The following is a 13,192-nucleotide window of genomic DNA, read 5'->3' as shown; positions in this document are numbered from 1 at the left end:
TTTCCCCTTACTTGTCTACGTAAACTTTTCTTAGTAGTCTGGCTGTGTGCAAAAACCAAGGCAAGACTTGTTAAGCAGCTCCATTTTTTGGCACAATCTATTAATAGATCACCCTAGCTATTTCGCCTTGGACTCACTGCTTTCTTCTCTTATCCATGTTCTGTATTTATAGAACTGCTTCTTGTCCTTGTATCTGGGAAGAGAAGCTAATTTCCCCCCTACCTCTCTTCCCTGATTTTGTGCCTGCAAGTTCCTGCTATTTAGTTGTATGCTTCCTCAGTGACTTGCACATCTTTCCAGTACCTGCATGTTTTCCCTTTGATTTGAGGCATCCAAGGACCTCCTTGTACAGTCACATTAGTCTGCGATTATTCCTGCATTGCCACTGTGTCCCACTTCTGAAGTTTCTAACACCACTTTGTGGAAGACCTAGCCAGGCCAAAGTAAAGTTGCAGTCTCTCTCTCGGGACTAGATTGTCTCTTTTAGTTTCACCTGCCATGACCTGTATGTTAAGCAAGGAATCAAACAGATAGCCCTGGGAGACAAAGCCAATGTTAGTTCCTGCAACTTAGAAGTACAGCTCCTTTTCACAGGGTTCCACCATTCCCATCCTCTCTCCTTACCCCATAAGATGTTCCTGCATTGATCTCATTACATCTCCTGCATGGGAGTCAGATTCTCTATGCTGCCTTGCTTGATCTCCAGGAAGCCTGTTTCTGGTTGTCTACCTCTTGTCCTGTTCTTCACCTCATGGGTGACAAACAGTCATAAGCTGCCCTCCCCACCCCCTTACAGGAGCAGTAGTCTTGGGACAATGCCCTGAACTCACAGTTTAGATGCGCCTTTCTTCCTCTCTCAGGCCTGCAGGATGAAGTCTTGCACCCACCTTACTCAAGCTCACCAGTTCAGCTGCAGTAGCTTCCCACTGCCTCTGCTCTTCAGGCAAGTCCATCAGCCACAAGCCACTGCAGCAGCTCCATTCTCCCCAAAGCATCTCAGGATCTCCCTCCCCTCACTGTAGGAGAGCTGACTGCTCCATCAGCTCTTTTAAATTCCCACACTGATCAGCTGTGTACACAGTGGTAGCATCCCATTCACTGCTTTGCCAGCTCTCACGGCTGACAGCATTAATTAGCATCCAGGGATTTGAGAGTCTTTTCCTCCATCTGGACTCACCATGTCATTTCCCCTATCCAGGCTCACCGCCATAGTAAATTTCTTTTCCTCTTATTCTTTTGGTGCCTTGTGATGGGGTAAGGCTTATTGCTCCATCTCTTGCATCCATTAGAAACAGCCAGCCATCCTGACCCCCTTATCCTTCAGTCTGTCCTTCCACAGAACCTTACCTACTACTTCCCTTAACTGGATGAAGTCCACCCTTTGGTATCCCTTATTTTTGTTAAGCCCATGCCTTCCTAGTCTTTGAACCATGAACTCAGTCATGTCATGATCACTTCCTCAAAAGTTTCTTACTCCCTTTCCATCCTCAATCATTTTGTCCTTACTGGTCAGAACAAGATCCATTACTTATATCCACAATCTTCTGGAATAAAATGCTGTCCTCCCCGTAAGTTAGGAACTTGCTCAACATTTCCCAGGATATGGGCAAAATTGCAAGTAGCACTCATCTTCCAGGTTCTGAATCTAATGCCCATCAGCTCCCTTCCAGAGGACTTTTTTCACTTCCTCCCTATTTCATGTTCCTACCCATTTCCAACTGTAGCACAAACAGCTGTGGAAACATTCAAGTTCCCATGGCACTAGTTTAAATATAGTACTTTAAGTGTGCACTGCTTGTTACACAAGACAAAAGCATCTAAAAACCAAAATGTTTATTTATAAGCAAGACTAGTTCTGTGATTTTAAGTAAATAAATTAATAAATCAGTTATTCAACATTAACTATGCAACAATAAGTTAGTAAATAAAGATAGTGTACCACATTAAAGTTAGCCATCACATCAATTAAAATCAGTTAGAGAGAGACCAAATAAGTTTCAAGAACACACCATCCTTTTAAATACCCTATTGCCACTTCAAAGAAAATCTAAGTCCTAAAAAACAGAATGAATGGTAGATACCTAGGGAAAAGAGCCACATGTTAAACCAAAATATAAACATACTTCATTCAGCAAAATCATAATTACTTTTCTATACAAGTGATGGAATATTATAGCCCATGGACTTTCTGTATGTCCCCCTGCTTATCATTACCAAGTATCCAATTAATAGATTAAATTTCTAGCTTGACTCTTCCCCATACTGCATTTTTTCCTGCAACAATTCACAATGCTACCACCATTAACAATACCATGCAAACAAAAGAATTACTCGTTTCTTTATACTGAAAATGCAAGATCCCATCTAAGACCAGGCTCTAATTGCAATACTATTTATATTAAATAATTGCTAGGAGCTCAGTCAGCCACATACTGTTCTGTCTGTCACCGTAATTTTGTATTGTAGTAGTTTAAATTGTGCGTCTGATTTATGACCATTCCATTATTTATATATAAAAATAAAGACACCTACAAGGGTGTCCTTAATTCAAATGATATTTTCAAATTAAATATTAGGAGTTCATTCAAATAAAACTTACCTTGGCAGGCTACATCAAAATCTGATGACAATGCTTAGGACAGGCTTAGAACACAAAACTGTACTCCACAGCTGCTGGATTCTGCTAATGGCAGGAGGCCTCCTGCAGTGCTATTAGCCAGATGTGGAAGGGAAAAAAAATTCTCCATGAAACCCCATCAACTTGAAAAATACCTCTGCAAAACTAAAATCATAGATTTCCTAGATCCATGGTTCCTGCACATCATTATTTAAGTTAAAGAGTTCTGGAAAAAAACCATAGGTACAAGTTCCATGTTTAACTAAGACAGACTTAACCTATATTGATAGTATTAACTTTATGGGGAGTGCTTTGTACATTAGGGATGTAGTCATCCTGTCACAACATCATACTCCCTACCACAGTATCTCTTGTAGGTGGTAATTGCCATCTGCAGGAGAAAAAAAATGGAAGGCTGTTCTCTCTGCCTGTCAAAGTTTTCAATTCTTGAAAGCTTTTCTAGGCTCCATGGTCACTTGGAATCATAACCATAAATGATTGCTAGTAAGCTTATATTTTTCAAGGTGTAAGGAAGTGTCAGGCATTAACACTTACATGGACAGAGTCTTTAATCAAATGATTTAGTACACAACTAACAAATTAATATTTTTTCAGAGATTTTTCACTTCCCTGTAATACCAAACTTGGAATATTCATATGTACTCCAGGATCAACATTATAATTCTGCTTAGCAAGTCCTTGCACTGATCAGATCCCATGGATCAAATGCATTGCAGCTATTGCCAGTCACATCTTGGGTCTCCCTGAAACAATGCAAGCGCCAAGTCAGGGCTAAGGCTCCAAGTATATTACACAAGATAAAATCTGCCCTTACCACTTGAGACTTAATACAAGTTGATATTTTGTATAGTGTCATACCACAAAATGAACTCCCCCTTCCTGATGGATTATTTTACCAGTTTGTCATTGCATTAGTCTCAAATAATGATCAATATTTAGAATTTTTATTATTTTTTACATTTATATATCATCCTATCCTAAAGGCTCAGAGTGGATATTATCAGCACCCATCTTATTAACCAGATGCAAAAGCAAAGAATAGAACAGCCACATCTGCAACACAGGAAGCTACTACATTTTTAGTAGCACCTTGATAATACTAACTAGAATAGGACTGAGACTTGCTGAGATTGCTCACATGATAGCCAGCTTTCAGCTGGCCTCATCCTTCACTGCAATAACTGGTGAGAGACATTTCATGACAATAAGATGAGGCACAGATATTCAAAATCCCTGAGGCAGAAGTGATCCTAGTTGTGCTGTTTTCTGTAAGCAACAATTTATAACTGTAGCAAACTGAATACACACTTGCCCTTGTGTGGGGAGGGGCATAGCTTAGGTCAGGTTCCAGCATGTTTAAGCCAGTCTACATGTGCTAAACTGCTGTTGTTACAGATATGGGCTGGTGTCTGATCACTTTTACCAGTAAGTGCTGTGTCAGGCCTAGGTGTCTAGCCAGGTGGAAGCCTTCCCTTTCCACTTATACTGGCTGCAGGAAGAGGCCTAATTACTGTATTCCAAGCAAAGTGAATTTCCAGAAGTTCCAGCCTCTGTTGTACAGGACAATAATCCTCTTGCAATGCACTGACTGCAATATCTGAAATCATAGAAAGCATTACATTAAATGCCACATGCAAGTAGAAAATAGAAATAAAAAAATTAGGCAACTCAATCATTTCTTCCTCATCAGTAAATACAGGAAGTACTTTCCATTTCCTTTGCTTACATAACGAAAACCTTACTGAGGCTTCTTTGCAATGAACTTTTTTGGTATTCAGAGGGGGGAAAAAAGGTCAGCTCCAGGGAAAAGAGCTTACAATACCACTGAAGTGTGAGGAAAAAGCATCTATGAGGACATTTCTAACAGAAAATTAGCAGGAGTCTGACAACATCTTTACAATTTAATCATTACAGTTTTGGAGGCACATATATTCTATTTAATATACTAAGGAGTTTAACCATAGTTCACCACATGGTTTGCTACTTAACTTCCAATTCCACAAAATTGGAAAATTGCACAAGTCCCACTGAAGTCAACAGAGCTACTTATGCAAGCAATGAGTAGGATTTAACTTGTGATAGTGAACAATGCTGAACATTGCCATGATAAACAAGTTCCCAATGCAACTTTAGTGGAAATGATCTCATAATTATTACATACATTCCAAGGGCAAGGAAAGAACTTTTCTAGTTTCTCACCTTCCTTTGATCTCAGGTCCTTCATTGACCCTCTTCTTCTGTGGACCTTTTTCCCTTGGTCTCTCAGATACTTCTCCATCCTTTTTTCTTCCCTTCTTCATGCCATCCTCCTTCCCATTTTGGAATTTTAGGCCCTTCTCCAGTCTTCCTTTGTTCCTTTTCCTCAGGTGTTTCTCCAGCCTCCCTTCCTACCTGCTTTGCTCCCAAGGTGCTTCCCCAGTCTCTTCTTTCTTCTTTGCTTGGAAGGGATTCCACAGCACCTTTCATTTGCTTCCTGGTCCCTCAAATGCTCCTTGAACCTCTCTTCCCTGTGGTCTCTCAGGTGCCTTCCCAGACTTTGTTCCCCCTTATCCTCTCATGTGCTTCTACTGCTGCTCCTTCTTCAGCTCCAAGGTGCTCCTCCAACTTCTGGTTTCCCCCCTTGGTTTCTTACATATTTCGTATAGTTTCATAGTTTCTAGGGTCAGAAGGGACCTGACCAGATCATCTAGTCCAACCCCCTGCCATGGCCCTTCTTCTGCCCTTCTAATTGGTCTCAGGAGATCTTCATCCCCCATCTCCCCAGATGCCTTGGCATTTCACCTTTGATTTCCCACTTCCTTCAGTTTTTCTTCTCTATCCCTTGCTCAGGTGCTTCTCCAGCCTCTCTTCCTTCCTCTCCCAGCTCCACCATGGCTTCTTATGTGCTCCTGCAGCCTCTCCAGGTTTCTCTAGGCCTCTCCTAGCTCTGCCTTGGGCTCTTGGGTTAGCTTCTGCCTTACTCTGCTCTGCCTTGGGCTGTCACCTGCCCCTTTAGTGCCTTTAGGCTCTTCACTGGCTCTGATGCAGCTCCACTTTGGGCTCTCAGGTGCACTTCCTGAGGCAGAGCCTAGAGAGGCTGGTTCCCAGGTCTCTCTCCATTCTGACTTTGCCCTTTCATGCATCAGTTGTTTCTGAAGCCCCTCTGGCTGTCAGAGGCAGTCATTTGATCTTTCCAACTGCTCATGGATACACTTCTAACAATTCTTCACTCCCCCTTGCTCTCAAACTTTTTTCCAATATGCCCTTCTTTTTCTTGGCTGTGACAGGGGTGGGCAAAAATGCAGCCTAGGAGCCAGATGCAGCCCACCAGGCCATTCTATCCAGCCTGTGGGGCCCCTAAAAAGTTTAGGAAATTAATATTAAGTCTGCCCCGAGCTGCCTGTCATGCAGCCCTTGATGGCTTGGCAAAACTCAGTAAACAGCCCTCTGCCCCAAATAATTGATCGTTCCTGCTCAACAAGGTATTCCTCTGGCCACTTCTCTCAATTGATAGTTCAGGGGCTTCCCCACCCTTGTCTCCCCCAGCTTTTTTTGTCTGTTAAGATCTCCTGCAGCCTCTCTCAACCCAGGTCCCTGCGAGACCTCTTAGCTCCCAAATACCTTTCATTAAGCCTGGCTGAAGTATACCCAGGTTTAGCAAGTAACACTGGAGCAAGAGGCAGGGTTCCTTTGATAGCCCTACACCAAATTCTTACAGTGAAGTGGTGGGATATAAGAACCCAGACATTTAACAACTCTCTAGTTCCCTGTCCCAGTGGGTGGTTGAAACAGTGCAATGCCAGTTGGATGCTTGTCCTATGCTTTGACAAGGGACCCTCCCTAATTCACTTAGGAATATGGCTTCAAAGCTTCTCCATTCTTAACACAATGAAACACTTCACTAAGCTCCCTCAAGCCCTGTGCCCCTACCACACCAACTTAAAAAACACTCAAACTCCTTTCCTTTATCCTAGCTTTGGGCTCCTAGCTGCAATCTTTGGCAGCCCTATGCTCAGAACCTACTTGCATGTTTCAGGACAAACACCCACCTGGCCAGCCTTCAGCTGTCCTCTAGACCCATATCTATTTGTGCCCCTAGGTTTGCTGAGGAACTCTCCCTGCTTCAGCCATCAGCCTGCTCACATGCCTTCCCATAGCACAAGCTATCACATCAAGACACATGCCTGCTGAAGTTCCATCAAGCCCAGGCCTACAGCAGAAACCCCCCCAAGACTCAGCTAACTTAGGCAGCCTCCAAACCCAGTGCTTACAACTCTGGCTGTGGGATCATAAATAGCAGCAAGATTCATTGGAGGAACAGACATTTACTTTCACAATCATATACCAAAACCTACTTCCAGGTGGCAGGGCTAATATCCACCTGGCCTTAAACTATTTAGTGATCTCTGCACTTAATTCTGATGAAGCACCTTGCCCAATTCAGCTGTTAAGAAGTGCCTCCAAACTTTCCCCATTCTTTAGCATTAAGACTTGCTTAACATCCCTCAAACTTCAGGCCCAGTCCAAGACCTGTAGAGCCTCACAACACAGACCCTTGCTCATAATGCCACCAGACCCAGGCCTTAAAAGTGATCTCAGAAATGCACAGCAGCCTTACATACCACTGGACCTCAAGTGAGGGTGCCTTTGGTAGCTGTAAACCCAAAATCTATTTCAAAAGGGCTGGGATACAAGCACCCACCTGGCCTTCAAGTCTCTTCTTGATCACTGTCAATTTGTGCCCCTGGCCTGAATGACTCCCTCCAGCTATCCAGATGTCCCCAACCCTTCCCCATTCCACAGCATAAACACTTCAGCCTGCTTAAGCTTCCTCAGATCCAGGCTCAGGCAGGAAACCTCCAGGATTCCAGCCACAAAGACTTGCCTAGAGGGCTCCCCAAGCCCCTTTTCCTGAAACGCAGTTGTTGGATCTCCAGCTGCAGGAAGTGCTATTGGAGCCAAGTAACCCAATACCAAAAACAGACAACCAAATAGGACCATGTAAGTAGCCACCTGGCCTTATCCCAGCCTCTTGGTTGGGGCAGGTGATGACATAACATAACAGGAGAGAAGAGATCAAGAGGGGAAAGGCAGGTCAGATAAGGGGACGAGAAACTAAGTGGGCATGAGGCAGGACAAAGGGAGACAAAATGCCCAGGCTGGAAAAGTGACTAGAGAATAGCATGAGAAACCAAGACATTATTTGAGGCAGGACTGGGGTAACAGACAACCTAGACAATAAATCAGTTGAAGTTAATGGAGCCAGAAGAAGGATACAAGGATGGAAGAAGGCACAGCAGACAAAAAGGGAAAGGAGGCCAGATGAACATACCTCAGACAAAGGGGTAATTGAGGCATGATTAAGACTCTAGCCATCTCTAAAGAGGACAGACCAAGAGGAGTGGGTGGCAACCCCAGGGGACAAAGCACCTTGATTCTATTGACTGATGAAGGAAACCATGAGTAAATCCCTGTCCTTCACTCAAGTTCCCCGCTTGCTACCAGCCCAACCAAGTCAGATCTCCCCCACCCACCTGACTCTCAGGACCCCAAGGCCCAAGTCAACCCTCTCTACTTCAAGCAAGACTAGACAACATTATTACAATCATGTTAAAGCCCTGTGCTGAGCCCCCAGACTAACTAAGAAAGCCAAACTGCACCTCCTCAATCAGTGCCACTGCTTTCAATTAAAACTTCCACCTGTTCCAAGGTCCAGTTTTCAGGGAATCTACTAGCTAGGTGTCCTCTCCAACTCACCAAGGGTGGGGAGGGGAAAGAGGCTGGAAGAGTACCTTAAAAACAAACAGGAGTAGTGAGGACTGGAAAAGCAGCAAGACACTAGGAGGCAATGAAGAGAGGCTGACAACCACCCAGGAACACCAAAGGTAGGCTGAAGCATCTATGTGACTTGATTACAGAAGGTAGGGGAAGAATGAGTGATCAAGAAGCAGAAATGAGAAATTAGCAAAGCACTCAAGACCAAGGCAGCAAGTGCAACAGGGGAAGAAGGGTTGCTGAAAGAGGTAGAGGAGCACCACAAAGGCAGGTGAGGCCAGAATAATTGGAGCCATACCTGAAACACCAAAGAAAAGGACTGGACAAAGTGCAGCAACACCAACAGCAGTGGTGATGGAAGAGAGCCTGGAGAAGCACTTGAGAAAGCAAGAAAGAGTAGTGACACTGACAGAGCAGATGAAAAAGCATGGGAGACAGAAGTGAGTCTGGAGAACAAAAGAGGACCACCAACAGGGGGAGAAGAGACTGGAAAACCCAAGAACACAAGGGGGAAGATAAGCTACAGAAGCACATAAGATGCTAGGAGAAGGATGAAGGACCTTAGACAAGGGAGGTGGAGAGAGGCAGAACACCACTGGATGCAGAGGAGAAAAGTGGGAGGCTAGAGAGATAAAGGAGCAAGAAAGGCTAGAGAATCATTTGGGGGCACAAGAGAAGAAAACCTGGATATGTACAAGAACATCAAGGAGGAGAGAAGGGAGGAAGGAGAGCCCACCAGGACACAAACAAGAAGAACAGTGAGGCTGAAAAAGCACAGGAAGGAGAAGATAAAGGCTGGAGAAGCACCTATAAGCCAATGAGAATAGTAAAGAGGCAGCAAAAGAATTTGATATACGAAGCTGGAAAAACACCTGAGAAAAAGGAAAGAAGAGACACTGGAGAATCACCTAAGACACCAAGGATTTGAAGAAAGGTGGGACAAGCACTAGAACACAGCAAGGAAGGGAGAAGAGACGCTTCAAAATCTAGAGAGGCCATAGAGAGAACAGAGGCTGGAGGAACATCCCAGGCAGTCAGGAGTAAAGAGGGCCTCTATAAATACTAGACACAGCAAGGAGGGCAGCTGGGATACTGGAAAAGCTCCAAAAACAAACACCAAGAGGGTGCGAATAAGAGGGCTGCACAAAGACCTAGAAGAAACGTGATGGAGAAGGAGCTACCTTGTACAGATACCCAAGACAGCACAAAAGTAAGAACTGCTGGAGAGAGAGCAGAACCCAGAGGAAAGAAAACACACTGGAGAAGCACCTGAGACAAAGGGAAGGGAAGAGAGGCTTGAGGAACACTTATGACATGAAAGAGGTGGGCAACTGCAGAAGCACCCAAGAGCCCAAAGAGAAGAGGAAAGAGACCAAAGGAGCACCTAAGATACCAAAGAAGAGAGGAGAGGCTATGGAGAAGTAACAGATAGCATAGGTAAGAGGAGAGAGGCTGGAGAAGTAGCAGAGAAGTCAAGGAAGAGAGAAGAGAGGCTGGAGAAGTACCTGAGATGCCAGAGAAGAAGAGTGATGACAGATACAGACCAGAGAGGAAGGAGAAGAAATAGAGATAAGGAGATTAGATAGAAAAGCAAGGGATGCCACAGAGCAGAAGAGGCTGGAAAAGCACAAGACACATCAAGGAGAGGCAAGATCTGGAGAAGCAGAGCCAAAAGGTAAAACTAAAGAGGTTTGATAAGTAGCCAAGAGCCCAGAAAGGAGGGGAGAAGAGGCTTGAGAAGCACTGGAGACACCAAGAAAGAGAGGAGGGAGGTTGAAGCAGCAACTGAGAACCCACTGAAGAGGAAAGGGGTTAGAGAAGCAGCTAAGAGCAAAGGGAAAAAAGTCCCAGAAAGCCCAGGAAGGAGAGGAGAAATTGTGAAGCAGATACTAGTGCTAAAGTGAGACTAAAGAAGAATTAGAGCACACAGGGGAGAAGAGACAAGAGATTGAGGAAAACAAGTGGGGAGAGAGGAAAAAAAGCTGGAGGAGCAGCAGAGGTAAAACCAAGGTTTGATAAACTGCTGTGAGCTCAGAAAGGAGTGGAGGGGCTTGAGAAGCACCAGACACACCAAGGAAGAGGGGGGAGCCTGAAACAACCCATTGAGAGGAAGGGTTGGAGAAGCAGATAAGAGCAGTGTGTCTCAACCTTTTAAGTAGCAAGTACCCCCTAACTTGACAATTTTAATAAGTACCCCAACAATTTTCCAGGGGATTTTATATTTACAGACTAATGTGTGTCATATGTTAGAAGGACTGTGTATGAGGCCATTATACAACAGATGTCTGATCTGGTATGGGTAGGGTTGCCACCTCAACACCAGGGCTAACAACTCAGGTATGTACTTGGACTAGAGGTGATGTTAGCCAAAGCTAGGAGGGCTGAATCCAGTGCCACAGAGTGCAGCACACCAAATTAGTGGGGAAATTAATTTTTTAAATTGCACCAAATTTTTGCCATAGTTTTGCAAGGAAGAAGGGGCAAGAGAAAAAGGAAGAAGGCAAGAGTGTTGGGGTACCCACATACACCCTGCCCATCTCTCATACCAGAGGTTGAGCTATGGATGAGAGCAAAGGAAGAAGAAGAACTGAAGCAGAAACACTAGTGATGTAATGACAGAAGATGAAGTACCAGAGAGCCCAAGGGGGGGCAGAGAAATTGGGGAAGCAGAGGAGAGCCAAAGGAAGAGAACAAAAGCTGCTGCAGCAGAGACCTTAAGGAGAAGCTGAGACATTGGAGAAGCAACAGTGTACAAAGGAGAGAGGGAAGAGGCTGGAGAAGCAGCAAAGAGCTCAGGAAGGAGAGAAGAGGCTGGAGATGCAGCAGAGAGTCCTGGGAAGAAGAGGGAAGAGGTGGGAGGACCACTGAAAAGCTAAAGAGAAGGGAAGAGAGTCTGAATCAGCAGCAGAAACATCCAGGAGAGGATGAATGAGAATGGATACATACCAAAGAGGATAGAGTAGAAATAGGAGTTGAGGATGCTGAAATGAGAGGCTGAGTAGAAGCTCAAAAACAAACAGGACAAGCAAAGATTGGCAGCAAGACAATGGGAGGTAAAGAGGAGAGGGCTGGAGAACACAAGCACCAAAGGCAGTTGCAGAAGTACCTTGTGAGACCAAACCAAAGAAGAAAAGCTAGAGGAGAACCTTAGTGATGGAGGAAGAGACATGAAGTTAAAACAGCATGACACCCCAAAGGAAGTTTGAAAGAAAAGAGCAGAGGAGCACCAAATAGGGCAGGCAGGAAAAGACTGCAGCAGCACCTGAAACAGCAAGGAGGAAAGCAGAGACTGGAAAAGATGTAGCAACACTATTGGTAAGGTCGTTTTGAGAAGCAGACAGACACCAAGAGGGAAAGGAAAGAGACTCAAGCACATGATGCAGAGAGGGAAAGACAACTGGAGAAGCATGAGAGTACAGAAGAGGGAAGCAACTGTCAAAGCACATAAGAGTAAGGGGGAGAGAGAAGAGTGGGGAGAAGAAACAGGGACACCAAGGAGTAGAGAAAACAGGCTGTAGAACCACCTGAGAAAAGGCAGGGAAGGAGAGAGGCTGCAGAAGGAGGGAAGAAAGGAAGCTGGAGAAGCAGCTGAGACACTAAGGAAAAAAGGAAGAGAGGCTGGAGAGACCCAAGAAAGAAAAAGGAGAAAGGCACTGAAAGAGAAAAAGGAGAGAGGCTGAAGTGATACCAAGAAGAGGGAAAGAAGCACTGGAGACACCAAAAGAGGGAAAGAGAACCTGGATAATGACCTCAAACATCAAGAAAAGAAGGGAAGCAAAAGAATCCATGAGGACACCAAAGAGGGAAAGCACAAGGAACACCAGGGAGCAGAGAAAAGCTGGAGAAGCAGCCATTAAGCCAGTGAGCCAACAAAACTTGACACCAAGCTGGGGAAAAAAAGCTAGTAAGACACCCAGGTTAGCAAAGAAAAGAAGAGACTATTAAAGATACCAAGTATGAGAAGCAAGTCTTGTTAAGCAGCTGGGACAGCAAGGACATGAGGGAAGTGGCTGCACATGCTACAGAGAGGCAAGGGAGGATCCCAGACAGCTAGATGGAAGTGGCACTGTATAAACATCAGGGACAGAGAGAAGAGATTATATTGGACATACTGGAACAGCACCAGAAACAACAAGAAGCAGAGTAGGAGAAAGTGAACAAGGACCTGAAAGAAGGGAGAAAGGCAGGACAAACACCCAAGACAGCAAAAAGTGGGGGAGGGCTGATGGAGTACCTGACAGCAAGTAGAAGAGTTGAGAATAGGGGCTGGACAAGTACCCAAGACAGTAAGGAACAAAACAGGAGAGGGGCCAGGGAAGCAGCTGAGACAGCAAGGAAAGTGGAGGAGACAAGAAGAAGCACTTGAGACATTAGGGAGAAGAGAATAGAAGAGCACAAAAAATACAAAAAAGATGGAGACTAACAAAGCACTTAAAACACAAAGAAGAAAGTGAGAAAGCTTGAAAAAGCCACCCCCAAAACAAAGTTAAGCAAATAAAACAAAAGAGTCCTGGGAGAAGCTAGTCAAAAACCAAAGAACACAGAAAGAGAACAAAGAAACCCCAAACAGTAAAGCACAGCTAAAGAAAAAAATTGAAGCTAAGTCTATTACATACTAAAGACAATTCTACAGAAGTGGAAACAAGCACTTATCTTTCAGGAGTCTGCATCCTGCAATCACACTAGCAGCATTTCCTGTGAAAAAAGGCAAAGGTTTTTGGTGCGCAGGTTATAAAGGCTAAGAAACTCTGCCCCCCCCCCCCCCCGATTATTGATTGGCCGGCGAGGGGGGGGGGGGGG

The sequence above is a fragment of the Gavialis gangeticus genome, unplaced genomic scaffold (assembly GCF_001723915.1).
Source record: "Gavialis gangeticus isolate Ggan-Ray unplaced genomic scaffold, GavGan_comp1, whole genome shotgun sequence".
NCBI lineage: Eukaryota > Metazoa > Chordata > Crocodylia > Gavialidae > Gavialis > Gavialis gangeticus.
Note: the sequence above shows the minus strand (reverse complement) of the source record.